The sequence below is a fragment of the Sceloporus occidentalis genome, unplaced genomic scaffold (assembly GCF_023333645.1).
Source record: "Sceloporus occidentalis isolate IW3139 unplaced genomic scaffold, rSceOcc1.0.p SCAF_19, whole genome shotgun sequence".
In the NCBI taxonomy this organism is placed as follows: Eukaryota; Metazoa; Chordata; class Lepidosauria; order Squamata; family Phrynosomatidae; genus Sceloporus; species Sceloporus occidentalis.
Genome location: NW_028316999.1, coordinates 12,188,021 through 12,201,301, shown reverse-complemented (window position 1 = coordinate 12,201,301; position 13,281 = coordinate 12,188,021). Strand labels below are relative to the sequence as shown.

General features: G+C 45.6%; 2 pseudogenes; both read left to right on the top strand.

The window, feature by feature from the left end:
• Window positions 1–3,520: 3,520 nt before the first annotated feature.
• LOC149302416 (DC-STAMP domain-containing protein 2 pseudogene) lies at window positions 3,521–6,184 on the top strand (annotated as a pseudogene).
• Window positions 6,185–10,600: 4,416 nt separating this feature from the next.
• Window positions 10,601–13,264, top strand: LOC149302415 (DC-STAMP domain-containing protein 2 pseudogene; annotated as a pseudogene).
• Window positions 13,265–13,281: the final 17 nt, after the last annotated feature.

Here is a 13,281-nt window from a genome sequence, read left to right as displayed (position 1 = left end):
TTAAATTGTAGTAGATATGAACATAGGGATAAAAAAAAAAAAGATGGGGTGCAAGTCACATTTTACCACTATAGCTCATTCCCCATTATTATTATTATTATTATTATTATCTTTTATTTATATAGCGCCAACAGTTTACGCAGCGCTTAATACAGTACATGAATTCAAGGGAAATGACAAGACAAGAATTGACAGAGAGAGCCCTGCTCGCAAGCTTACAATCTTGAGGGAATGGGGTGACAAACATAAGGCACAGAGAAAGGGTGAGAGGTAGTGTGGTGGTTGTATCAATGACAAGGAAGTTCTAGCAGCTAAGATGGTATGCTTCTCTGAAGAAGTGGGTTTTGAGATGTTTCTTGAATGTCGGGAGGGAGGGTGAATGCTGAAGGTTCCTTGGGAGTAGATTCCAGAGATATATGGCAGCTCGAGTGAAATCTTGTAGACGGGAAAAGGAAGAGGTGGTAAGTAAGGAGGAGAGCCTTAGCCCATGGGAAGAACGTAGGGATCGAGTAGGAGAGTATTTGCTAATGAGGTCAGAAATGTATGGAGGGACCGTATTATGGATGGCCTTATATGTCAGTACCAGGATTTTAAATTTAATTCTAAAGGCAATTGGGAGCCAGTGGAGGGTTTCACAGAGTGGGGAAGCAGAAGAGGAGCGTCGTGCAAGGAAGATAAGCCAAGCAGCGACAGTTGAATGCCAACCAGAAGAGTGTTGCAGTAGCCAACACGGGAAATGATAAGTGAATGAACCAGAGTTTTTGTGGATTCTTGGGTGAGGAATGGGCGGACACGAGAGATGTTTTTTAGGTGCAAGCGTCAGGATCTGGCGAGGGACCGAATGTGAGGGATGTAAGTTTGTTTTATTAGGGGTTAGCACTGGAGAAAAGGATAAAAGGTGGTGGTCAGACAGAGGGAAGGGGTAGATGGAGAAATCTGAAAGGGAGCATGATCTGGAGAAAACCAGATCAAGTGAGTGTCCCTCAGTGTGCGTCTATTGAGAGAGACCAGAGGAGGATGTCGGGGAGAGGAGTTTGGAGCTAGCAGAGTTGTTAGATATATCTAAAGGAATGTTAAAGTCACCCAGAATAAGGCAGGGGATATTAGGAAAGAGGAAGAAAGGGAGCCAGGCAGTCAAATAACTGTGAGGTAGGGCCTGGAGGGCGATATATAACAGCAATTTGAAGAGAGAGTGGAGAGAAAAGATGGATTGTGTGAACTTCAAAGGAACAGAATGAGAGGGAGGGAGGGCTTGGTATATGCTGGAAGGTGCAGTCAGGTGAGAGAAGGATGCCTACACCACCACCCTTTCTGCCATCAGGCCTAGGAGTGTGGCATCCTGTTATCTATGAAATCAAAGAGTATTTTGTGGGGGGAAAAAATCTGAGCTTTTGGCATACAAAGAGGAATTAATCCAGCCCCAAAATGCCTTACCAACGATTAATGCATATTAAAGTACATAGGACCTACTTGAATATTTTGGGGTTTTGTTTACGTGAAAGAAAAGGAATAAACACCTGCTGGAGACACTGCGGCTCCAGAGCTGTTCAATGGAACGCATCTCCAGCAAGGCAAAAAGCTCAGGGCGGGGAAACAGCGCAAACGAATTCTGATTAATCGCTCTATGCTTTTGCATAAAAAACAGGAAAATAATAGGCGACCCTCGGCTATCACAAACATCAAAAGACATATCGTGGCTAGAGTTTAACTTTAACCAATCTAGACCTTAGTTGGTTTTTCTCCACACTGTCCATCTCTCATTGTAGTGTAAAATAATTTAACCAACAAACTTTAAACAGAGTTTAAACACAGGTTTACTTTGAATCTACTTAAAATACATTCTGGGAACCTTTTATACCTTTCACTTTCCCCAAGTCCTACGTTTTGCAGTTCCATACACTAAAACATATGCCACGATGTTTCAAGATTACAGATTTAAGACATTAATATATGCGTCAAAAAACTTCAAGGGGCAGGGAAATGACTAGATAATGCTGCCTGTTCCACAGTGAGACAGATCTCAGCTTCCCTGAAGTAAACTAAATCACTAAAAAATTGCACTAATAAAACAATGTATCTCATTAGTTTATGAAACTGTTAGTATACGGTCAGCTGAGGAGAGTTCAAATATTCCAATATACTGATATGAATTTTGAAACAGCTGCCTCAGCGAAAAAGCTGCATGGGTAAATCAATGTCAGGTTTGAACAGTATCAATGTATCTATTACTTATACAGCTAAGCCTTTCTCCTAGCCGGTTTTGGTGGCTTCCACCCTGCATACACACATAAGCCGCAGAAATGAAGTCTTTCTGCGTGACACATTTTTTCTACTCTGCAATCTTGTGGTGTGGTGAAAATGTCATTAGGATGTAAGCCCCAAAAGGTAGACCGGCATGAACATACAGGCAACCTTGGGCAGGGCACCTAGATGGTAGGGGCACCTCTGCCAGGATGTCTGTTGGATTAGTAAGGCGGTATACACGAGGAGGCTCCAAAAGCAGAGTTAGCCACAATGGACTAAATGACCTGACTAAACTTTAATTGATCTTAATGGTGTAAAACCAAATAAACACACTGGACAAGTAAAGCAAAAACAAAACCTTATAGCAAGGGTATTTAACCCTCTCAATGCTGACCCAGTGAGTTTGTCAAGTTCTGTGAATAATAGACTTCAACCAACTTAGAATTATAAGAGGCAAATGAGCCCAATTTCCGAGTTGCTGAGATCCTTGCATACTGTTAAGGGATTTCTGCCAAAGCAATAATTGGGCATTCAGTACTGTTCTGGGATCTCCACCAACTTAAATTAGAAACATGTGTCTGTAATTTTACACTTTAGATACCTCTTTCTACAGTCCCTTTGGTCTAACTGCTGGTAAAGTGGTTTGGCTGCTCTCAAAGCAAACCCTTGTGGTTTCATTACGTGATATGGTCCTTACATGCATTTTGGCTCATACCCTTTATTATCTTTTAGTCAACCACTGAATTGTGCCACACAGATTTTTCTGACTACAACCAGATTTTATGACTTAAAGGGTATGTAATTTAATGTATGTATATATATATATATATATATAGAGAGAGAGAGAGAGAGAGAGAGAGAGAGAGAGAGAAAGAGAGAGAGAAAGAGAGAGAGAGATAAATATATATATATAGATAGATAGATAGATAGATAGATAGATAGTTTAATAAGCTTCTCATAACTGTTATGTCAGTTTATCTTAATAAAAAGCAAGGTGCCCCTCCCCCGTAGGTGCTGGCATGTGCCCTGCTCTCCCTGTCATGACAGCAGTGCTATTGTGACATCATCAGAGCATAATAACCTCGCACTGGGCGTGGAGCTTCAGTACTAGAGGAGACAGCAAGCTACTTGTAGTGACTGAACCTCCAGTAGTGCAAAAGATTAGTAAAGAGACTGACTTTTATTTCTTCATTTTGACCCATTTCTCCTCCTGCTTTTGTGATCGCTGAGTGAGGCAAGTCAGGGCAGATATTGTTGCAAAAAAACAACTGACAAGATGGGGACAACACTAGGTCCCTGGGAATGGATGTGTACCTGCTGCAAAACCACATGTGGCCTATGCCGGAGTACCTGCCCCTGCGCCTGTTCCTGCAACTGTCCTTGCTCCTGCAAGTGCCCCTGCAAGCGCAAGTGCCCCTGCGACTGCCCCTGCGACTGCCCGCGGGACTGCGACTGCCCCCGCGACTGCCCCTGTGACTGCTCCCGCAATTGCTTGTCAAACCTGTGCCCTGAAGAAGTGAAGGTCGAGGAAGTGAGCGCCGAGGATTACATTGACGAGGACAAAAAGGAGGTGAGAGCCCAACTCCGAGAGGACAATGCGGTGAAATCTTCTCTGAGGAGCTGTGGCGCCTTCACCTTTGGGTTGATTCTCACCGCCATGTATGCGGCCATCGTCCTCTTTGTGAAGAACTATAACCTGAAGTACTGCATCGTGTCCTCAGTGGTCATCTGCATCCTCCTCACCCTCGGCATGGCCTTCTTCATGAAGATGCGGGTCACAGTGTTCCTTATGCTGCCCCAGCTCTTCTCAATTGAGGGGAAGACCATCGTGCTCCTGGTCGCCTTCTCGCTGGCCTTACAGGGACCTGCAGCCAACACCTTGGAGAATTTCCGGCGCTCATCTGAGTCCGTGTCCTGCGGCGTGGAACTGGCCATGAACCAGACCAAGGAGCTCCTGGAAAAAGTTAAAAGGCCGTTAGTGAGTGCGCTGGATATTCTGAAGAACATCGGCCAGAGGCTGAAAGGGGTGGCCGATCGGGCCAGAAAGTTCTTCAAGACGGTGACAGACGGAGTGAAGCACATTGGACGCGTGCTGCGGAATGTGTGGCGTTTTATCGCCAATATCGGGGAGGTCTGTAACGAGGAACTGGAAGTTCCCTATCTAAAGTGCAGGAAAATATTTGACACGGCGCGGAATCAGTGCTTCCAGGTGATGTCATTCTTGTCATTCCTGTGCTACATTGTGGACGCCTTCAAACCGCTGTGTGGACTGGCTAAAACCGTTACAATCCTATGCCTCCTGCCAAAGTATCTCCAGAAATATGTCCGAAAGCATGTGAAAAACCCCATCATCAACATGCTCCGCAACATCAAGGACAAGTTTGAGTTTAACGTGACGGTTATTCACGACTTCGACATAAACCTGAACTCCAGCAAGAGCATCAAGCAGGTGGCAGTCGGCATAATGAGCGAAGTGCAGAGCACACTGAACCCCTATCTGGATGTGCTCAGCATGTTCAGCTATTCAATGACATTTGTTTGCCTCTTCATCTACATCATGGCCGCTCGGTACCAGCGCAAGTACCTCTATGAAGATAACCACGACAATATCTACATAACACGGTCCTTCATAGAGCTGGACGTGATGAGAGCCAAGCAAGGGCGCAGAACCCTCCTGCCCCTTTCCGCCAGAGAGGCCTACAACTTCATCCTGCCAGGTTCGCTTTACCTGACCAAACGTGAGAGGAAGGGATATTCTTTTGACATCATCAACGTCTTCCGAAATGTTCTGGTGGTCGCATTCATGATGGTGATGGACTTCATCATCTACTGGGTGCTGGACATGGTGTATTACCTGCTGCAAGCGGACGTGGTTGCCAGAGCTCCGGTGACGTTCTCTGTGCTGATCAACGGCTCCGGTTATGCCAGCGAAATCTTCTCCAATGTGGTGTCTGCGTTTGACATCCTTCAGAGAGGGAACTTGACAGTTTTGTCAAAGAAATGCCTAGTGGCTCCGTCCGCCCCAGACTTTAAAGGATACATACTCATAGGCTCAATGTATGGCCTGTGCTTCCTCATTGCGATATTTGGCGTCTACATACGGAGGCTGCAGCGCGTAATCTGTGCCTATTATTACCCATCCCGGGAGCAGGAGCGCATCTGTTTTCTTTACAACAACTTGATAACCAAACGCACAAACATTGAGGACTCCTTGATCAGGAGCGTGAGGATGAATGCAGAGGACGGGGGGCACTCTAGCTTCCTGCAGGTCCTAGCGGCAAAACTCCCCGGGTGCCGCTGGTTTGCCCAGCTGTTGGGCACCAATGAGCAGTACTGCATGGCATGTGCCAAGATAATCACTGGCAGCGAGGGGCAGGACTGCCTGGCCTGCATCACCCCAGGCTGTAAAGGGATGTACTGCAGGGGCTGCTTTGAGATCCTTGATAACATCTGCACAATTTGTATGGCTCCACTGGCATACTCTGAGGCTATCGAAGAGGAGGTCGACTCCAGTGACGAAGAACAGGTCCACCTCTGGATCGATGCCATGAAAACCATGAAGGCTGAAGAGAAAGGAAAGAGGAAGAAGCTGAAAGAGTTTGTGAAGGATCGCCTCAAACAGGTTCTCCGTAGCCAGGGTAGCAGAGCAGCGTTAGGCGAGAAGCTCCTGGAGAAGTATAAGGAGGAGGTCCGTGGCAGGGAGGAAGATGAGAGCTCAGGAATCAGTGAGGTTGAATCCAGTGAGGACTCTGAAGATACAGATTTTGAATATCAGAACTCAACAGAGGTCACCGACTCTTCAGATTCTGAGGACCACACGGCCCCCCCATTCACAAAGTGGACAGAAGCACGAAGGAAGAGGGATCTGGTCACCCCCGCGCGGCAGAAGCCACCCAATAGGAGAGGGCGGCGGGCGGTGAAGAATGGAGGTGGAAACTAGAATGGAATTCAGAACTATACCCACCCCTTCTTCTACCTAAATTTCCTTTGTAATCCCTTCACCACCAAGTGAATCGGCTTGCATCCTGTTCCTGCTGCATGCAAGTCTGAGTGAACTTCAAGGCTTTTTTATATGGGCACATGGGAAAGAAGACACCGACACATCAAAGAAGCTGGACACTTTCTCTGGAGCTCTCAGTGAAGAAAACGCACAGCGTAGAGGGTTAAGATCAGAATTATGACCTTCAACGAATCCAGAAACTTTTAAGTGATCCAGATTTTGAACGTGGCAACCACCAAAAGTGTCGGCGTCCTTTTAGACAGTTTAGACCACTGTTTTTTGCGCCTTTCACTCTTAAATAAATTTTGACTTTGGCTTTGGGAAAACAAATAGCAGGTTTCTTTTAAGACATTTTAAATGTTCTTTTTTTTTTTTTTTTTTTAAGAAAACTAACAAAAAAGGATTAATATTTCAGGTCTACTGTACGTATTCCTTTCAATATTTAATGTCCCCAGATGTCAGTCATTACTGCAAACTGAATGCCCAATCCATTCTTACGACAAGAAGCTAGCACTTTAGGTCAGTATTGCTGACAGTAGATCGTCTATACCTACTGAATATAGAACTAGACTAATGCATCATTTTCAAAGCCATTCGCATCTGGGAGGTATTTAGTTTTGCTGGCTTTAATCGCCAAATTCACAGGTTTCAGCATCTCTTTAAATTTTAATGCTACCGAAAAATATATAATGGGAAAACTAAAACGAAAATTACCCGAATGGTCAATTCCCGCATTCAGATTCAATGGTCATGTTGTAGTATAAGCTGCATAGCATAGTCCCAGATGTTTATGAGTACTAATGTGTACTGCTTCTATTTAAATTGTAGTAGATATGAACATAGGGATAAAAAAAAAAGATGGGGTGCAAGTCACATTTTACCACTCAGTAAATTAAGCCAAACAAGCGTATAGCTCATTCCCCATTATTATTATTATTATTATTATTATTATCTTTTACTTATATAGCGCCAACAGTTTACGCAGCGCTTAATACAGTACATGAATTCAAGGGAAATGACAAGACAAGAATTGACAGAGAGAGCCCTGCTCGCAAGCTTACAATCTTGAGGGAATGGGGTGACAAACATAAGGCACAGAGAAAGGGTGAGAGGTAGTGTGGTGGTTGTATCAATGACAAGGAAGTTCTAGCAGCTAAGATGGTATGCTTCTCTGAAGAAGTGGGTTTTGAGATGTTTCTTGAATGTCGGGAGGGAGGGTGAATGCTGAAGGTTCCTTGGGAGTAGATTCCAGAGATATATGGCAGCTCGAGTGAAATCTTGTAGACGGGAAAAGGAAGAGGTGATAAGTAAGGAGGAGAGCCTTAGCCCATGGGAAGAACGTAGGGATCGAGTAGGAGAGTATTTGCTAATGAGGTCAGAAATGTATGGAGGGACCGTATTATGGATGGCCTTATATGTCAGTACCAGGATTTTAAATTTAATTCTAAAGGCAATTGGGAGCCAGTGGAGGGTTTCACAGAGTGGGGAAGCAGAAGAGGAGCGTCGTGCAAGGAAGATAAGCCTAGCAGCGACAGTTGAATGCCAACCAGAAGAGTGTTGCAGTAGCCAAGACGGGAAATGATAAGTGAATGAACCAGAGTTTTTGTGGATTCTTGGGTGAGGAATGGGCGGACACGAGAGATGTTTTTTAGGTGCAAGCGTCAGGATCTGGCGAGGGACCGAATGTGAGGGATGTAAGTTTGTTTTAGTAGGGGTTAGCACTGGAGAAAAGGATAAAAGGTGGTGGTCAGACAGAGGGAAGGGGTAGATGGAGAAATCTGAAAGGGAGCATGATCTGGAGAAAACCAGATCAAGTGAGTGTCCCTCAGTGTGCGTCTATTGAGAGAGACCAGAGGAGGATGTCGGGGAGAGGAGTTTGGAGCTAGCAGAGTTGTTAGATATATCTAAAGGAATGTTAAAGTCACCCAGAATAAGGCAGGGGATATTAGGAAAGAGGAAGAAAGGGAGCCAGGCAGTCAAATAACTGTGAGGTAGGGCCTGGAGGGCGATATATGACAGCAATTTGAAGAGAGAGTGGAGAGAAAAGATGGATTGTGTGAACTTCAAAGGAACAGAATGAGAGGGAGGGAGGGCTTGGTATATGCTGGAAGGTGCAGTCAGGTGAGAGAAGGATGCCTACACCACCACCCTTTCTGCCATCAGGCCTAGGAGTGTGTCATCCTGTTATCTATGAAATCAAAGAGTATTTTGTGGGGGGAAAAAATCTGAGCTTTTGGCATACAAAGAGGAATTAATCCAGCCCCAAAATACCTTACCAACGATTAATGCATATTAAAGTACATAGGACCTACTTGAATATTTTGGGGTTTTGTTTACGTGAAAGAAAAGGAATAAACACCTGCTGGAGACACTGCGGCTCCAGAGCTGTTCAATGGAACGCATCTCCAGCAAGGCAAAAAGCTCAGGGCGGGGAAACAGCGCAAACGAATTCTGATTAATCGCTCTATGCTTTTGCATAAAAAACAGGAAAATAATAGGCGACCCTCGGCTATCACAAACATCAAAAGACATATCGTGGCTAGAGTTTAACTTTAACCAATCTAGACCTTAGTTGGTTTTTCTCCACACTGTCCATCTCTCATTGTAGTGTAAAATAATTTAACCAACAAACTTTAAACAGAGTTTAAACACAGGTTTACTTTGAATCTACTTAAAATACATTCTGGGAACCTTTTATACCTTTCACTTTCCCCAAGTCCTACGTTTTGCAGTTCCATACACTAAAACATATGCCACGATGTTTCAAGATTACAGATTTAAGACATTAATATATGCGTCAAAAAACTTCAAGGGGCAGGGAAATGACTAGATAATGCTGCCTGTTCCACAGTGAGACAGATCTCAGCTTCCCTGAAGTAAACTAAATCACTAAAAAATTGCACTAATAAAACAATGTATCTCATTAGTTTATGAAACTGTTAGTATACGGTCAGCTGAGGAGAGTTCAAATATTCCAATATACTGATATGAATTTTGAAACAGCTGCCTCAGCGAAAAAGCTGCATGGGTAAATCAATGTCAGGTTTGAACAGTATCAATGTATCTATTACTTATACAGCTAAGCCTTTCTCCTAGCCGGTTTTGGTGGCTTCCACCCTGCATACACACATAAGCCGCAGAAATGAAGTCTTTCTGCGTGACACATTTTTTCTACTCTGCAATCTTGTGGTGTGGTGAAAATGTCATTAGGATGTAAGCCCCAAAAGGTAGACCGGCATGAACATACAGGCAACCTTGGGCAGGGCACCTAGATGGTAGGGGCACCTCTGCCAGGATGTCTGTTGGATTAGTAAGGCGGTATACACGAGGAGGCTCCAAAAGCAGAGTTAGCCACAATGGACTAAATGACCTGACTAAACTTTAATTGATCTTAATGGTGTAAAACCAAATAAACACACTGGACAAGTAAAGCAAAAACAAAACCTTATAGCAAGGGTATTTAACCCTCTCAATGCTGACCCAGTGAGTTTGTCAAGTTCTGTGAATAATAGACTTCAACCAACTTAGAATTATAAGAGGCAAATGAGCCCAATTTCCGAGTTGCTGAGATCCTTGCATACTGTTAAGGGATTTCTGCCAAAGCAATAATTGGGCATTCAGTACTGTTCTGGGATCTCCACCAACTTAAATTAGAAACATGTGTCTGTAATTTTACACTTTAGATACCTCTTTCTACAGTCCCTTTGGTCTAACTGCTGGTAAAGTGGTTTGGCTGCTCTCAAAGCAAACCCTTGTGGTTTCATTACGTGATATGGTCCTTACATGCATTTTGGCTCATACCCTTTATTATCTTTTAGTCAACCACTGAATTGTGCCACACAGATTTTTCTGACTACAATCAGATTTTATGACTTAAAGGGTATGTAATTTAATGTATGTATATATATATATATATATATATATATATATAGAGAGAGAGAGAGAGAGAGAGAGAGAGAGAGAGAGAGAGAAAGAGAGAGAGAGATAAATATATATATATATATAGATAGATAGATAGATAGTTTAATAAGCTTCTCATAACTGTTATGTCAGTTTATCTTAATAAAAAGCAAGGTGCCCCTCCCCCGTAGGTGCTGGCATGTGCCCTGCTCTCCCTGTCATGACAGCAGTGCTATTGTGACATCATCAGAGCATAATAACCTCGCACTGGGCGTGGAGCTTCAGTACTAGAGGAGACAGCAAGCTACTTGTAGTGACTGAACCTCCAGTAGTGCAAAAGATTAGTTAAGAGACTGACTTTTATTTCTTCATTTTGACCCATTTCTTCTCCTGCTTTTGTGATCGCTGAGTGAGGCAAGTCAGGGCAGATATTGTTGCAAAAAAACAACTGACAAGATGGGGACAACACTAGGTCCCTGGGAATGGATGTGTACCTGCTGCAAAACCACATGTGGCCTATGCCGGAGTACCTGCCCCTGCGCCTGTTCCTGCAACTGTCCTTGCTCCTGCAAGTGCCCCTGCAAGCGCAAGTGCCCCTGCGACTGCCCCTGCGACTGCCCGCGGGACTGCGACTGCCCCCGCGACTGCCCCTGTGACTGCTCCCGCAATTGCTTGTCAAACCTGTGCCCTGAAGAAGTGAAGGTCGAGGAAGTGAGCGCCGAGGATTACATTGACGAGGACAAAAAGGAGGTGAGAGCCCAACTCCGAGAGGACAATGCGGTGAAATCTTCTCTGAGGAGCTGTGGCGCCTTCACCTTTGGGTTGATTCTCACCGCCATGTATGCGGCCATCGTCCTCTTTGTGAAGAACTATAACCTGAAGTACTGCATCGTGTCCTCAGTGGTCATCTGCATCCTCCTCACCCTCGGCATGGCCTTCTTCATGAAGATGCGGGTCACAGTGTTCCTTATGCTGCCCCAGCTCTTCTCAATTGAGGGGAAGACCATCGTGCTCCTGGTCGCCTTCTCGCTGGCCTTACAGGGACCTGCAGCCAACACCTTGGAGAATTTCCGGCGCTCATCTGAGTCCGTGTCCTGCGGCGTGGAACTGGCCATGAACCAGACCAAGGAGCTCCTGGAAAAAGTTAAAAGGCCGTTAGTGAGTGCGCTGGATATTCTGAAGAACATCGGCCAGAGGCTGAAAGGGGTGGCCGATCGGGCCAGAAAGTTCTTCAAGACGGTGACAGACGGAGTGAAGCACATTGGACGCGTGCTGCGGAATGTGTGGCGTTTTATCGCCAATATCGGGGAGGTCTGTAACGAGGAACTGGAAGTTCCCTATCTAAAGTGCAGGAAAATATTTGACACGGCGCGGAATCAGTGCTTCCAGGTGATGTCATTCTTGTCATTCCTGTGCTACATTGTGGACGCCTTCAAACCGCTGTGTGGACTGGCTAAAACCGTTACAATCCTATGCCTCCTGCCAAAGTATCTCCAGAAATATGTCCGAAAGCATGTGAAAAACCCCATCATCAACATGCTCCGCAACATCAAGGACAAGTTTGAGTTTAACGTGACGGTTATTCACGACTTCGACATAAACCTGAACTCCAGCAAGAGCATCAAGCAGGTGGCAGTCGGCATAATGAGCGAAGTGCAGAGCACACTGAACCCCTATCTGGATGTGCTCAGCATGTTCAGCTATTCAATGACATTTGTTTGCCTCTTCATCTACATCATGGCCGCTCGGTACCAGCGCAAGTACCTCTATGAAGATAACCACGACAATATCTACATAACACGGTCCTTCATAGAGCTGGACGTGATGAGAGCCAAGCAAGGGCGCAGAACCCTCCTGCCCCTTTCCGCCAGAGAGGCCTACAACTTCATCCTGCCAGGTTCGCTTTACCTGACCAAACGTGAGAGGAAGGGATATTCTTTTGACATCATCAACGTCTTCCGAAATGTTCTGGTGGTCGCATTCATGATGGTGATGGACTTCATCATCTACTGGGTGCTGGACATGGTGTATTACCTGCTGCAAGCGGACGTGGTTGCCAGAGCTCCGGTGACGTTCTCTGTGCTGATCAACGGCTCCGGTTATGCCAGCGAAATCTTCTCCAATGTGGTGTCTGCGTTTGACATCCTTCAGAGAGGGAACTTGACAGTTTTGTCAAAGAAATGCCTAGTGGCTCCGTCCGCCCCAGACTTTAAAGGATACATACTCATAGGCTCAATGTATGGCCTGTGCTTCCTCATTGCGATATTTGGCGTCTACATACGGAGGCTGCAGCGCGTAATCTGTGCCTATTATTACCCATCCCGGGAGCAGGAGCGCATCTGTTTTCTTTACAACAACTTGATAACCAAACGCACAAACATTGAGGACTCCTTGATCAGGAGCGTGAGGATGAATGCAGAGGACGGGGGGCACTCTAGCTTCCTGCAGGTCCTAGCGGCAAAACTCCCCGGGTGCCGCTGGTTTGCCCAGCTGTTGGGCACCAATGAGCAGTACTGCATGGCATGTGCCAAGATAATCACTGGCAGCGAGGGGCAGGACTGCCTGGCCTGCATCACCCCAGGCTGTAAAGGGATGTACTGCAGGGGCTGCTTTGAGATCCTTGATAACATCTGCACAATTTGTATGGCTCCACTGGCATACTCTGAGGCTATCGAAGAGGAGGTCGACTCCAGTGACGAAGAACAGGTCCACCTCTGGATCGATGCCATGAAAACCATGAAGGCTGAAGAGAAAGGAAAGAGGAAGAAGCTGAAAGAGTTTGTGAAGGATCGCCTCAAACAGGTTCTCCGTAGCCAGGGTAGCAGAGCAGCGTTAGGCGAGAAGCTCCTGGAGAAGTATAAGGAGGAGGTCCGTGGCAGGGAGGAAGATGAGAGCTCAGGAATCAGTGAGGTTGAATCCAGTGAGGACTCTGAAGATACAGATTTTGAATATCAGAACTCAACAGAGGTCACCGACTCTTCAGATTCTGAGGACCACACGGCCCCCCCATTCACAAAGTGGACAGAAGCACGAAGGAAGAGGGATCTGGTCACCCCCGCGCGGCAGAAGCCACCCAATAGGAGAGGGCGGCGGGCGGTGAAGAATGGAGGTGGAAACTAGAATGGAATTCAGAACTA